We start from the raw sequence: 1,269 nt of genomic DNA, 5'->3' as shown, positions 1-1,269 counted from the left end.
ATATCATATAATTGACATTTTTCATCAAAAATTGCACAGGTTGGCTGAACATCTAGTTTGTACTTTGGGTCCAATTGAATCACGTCGGCTGCTTGTTTTTGGGGGTGGATTTAGCGTCTGAAGATTTACCCAAGGGACAGATCGGGGAAGTAAAATCGAACAAAACATTTTTCTCGTGTCAGAAAAGTGTACATAGGAGTCCCTTCTATATCATGTTGTATCAAACCATTAGATTTTTTCGGAACATGACCCTTTCCAAAATGTGAACGGATCATTGGCGAGTCTTTTGCAACTTCAGTTCCTCGACAGATTCTGTTGGAAGCAAAGGGACAAAAACAAAAGAACAAAACAACAAAAAACAACCAAATCCTGATTACCAGCACCTTTCCCCTTCAAGGACTATTTTCTGAGTTTTTTAGAGCTCACGAAAGGAAAGAAATCGCTCTTGACAAGCAATCGACAAACAGCTTGTCGGAGAAAAAAGTAATCAGAACTTCTTCAAGAGAATTTTATAGCCATTCATTCAATTACCTCCAAGAACGAACGAAGACCAAAACTTTTGTAACAACTGAAAAAAGGTGCTCATTCACTATCGATAACTTATTATCAGAGATGGGTTGAATAGCTTAGATCAATCATGATCTTTTTCAATCTTAATTAAAATTCCCTCAAATCGTGTCTTTGCATTTACTTATCGACATATAATTAGGAAGGAAATTGTTCTATATTGCAAAAGCCTTTAGAGTATACGTATAGGATGACCATTTCTGGATAGCCTGGCCATGATTGATCGGGTTTCTTCAAGGTCCTTTCACTTCATTTAGGGTAATCTTCATCGCCAGGCTAACAACTTGGACAAACCCTCGGACAATATCTTCTCGAGGACAAACTTGGTCTTATGTTTTTTTCCTTCACAACTCTGTTTATCAAAACAAAAGGCCCCGCAAAATATTCTTAGTCTTAATAATTTTGGAAATGTCCAGTTATTGTAGAAAAAGATCATTTGCACATATTCTTTTCCCATGTTCGAAACAATTTTAGCCTTTTCCGTCCACCATTTCTCCCACATTTGGATCTGTAGTAACTATTGCTGCTCAAGCAGTTCAATTATTTAGCATTTTCATTAGACCTTTTTCCAGCTTGGTTGCTTTAATCGTGACGTTTGAGCGCGTAAAACTTTTGATGAAAAGACGTTTTCAAGTTAGCGCCATTAATTCCAGAATGCATCGCCATCTAGCTTTCAAAGAGTTGTTTTCTTGAAAAATGAGC

The 1,269-nt window shown here is 37.0% G+C and overlaps 2 protein-coding genes across 2 annotated transcripts in view; one reads left to right on the top strand and one right to left on the bottom strand.

The window, feature by feature from the left end:
- Positions 1–1,269, top strand: part of LOC131891943 (small ribosomal subunit protein uS11A) — a 104,569-nt gene that overhangs the window by 50,227 nt on the left and 53,073 nt on the right. The gene's annotated exons all lie outside the window — the stretch shown is intronic.
- LOC131891944 (tubulin alpha-1C chain-like) overlaps positions 1–1,269 on the bottom strand; it is a 6,037-nt gene that overhangs the window by 4,106 nt on the left and 662 nt on the right. The window lies entirely within an intron of this gene.

Source organism: Tigriopus californicus, chromosome 12 (assembly GCF_007210705.1).
Source record: "Tigriopus californicus strain San Diego chromosome 12, Tcal_SD_v2.1, whole genome shotgun sequence".
NCBI lineage: Eukaryota > Metazoa > Arthropoda > Copepoda > Harpacticoida > Harpacticidae > Tigriopus > Tigriopus californicus.
Note: the sequence above shows the minus strand (reverse complement) of the source record. Positions and strands in the feature narration are given on the sequence as shown.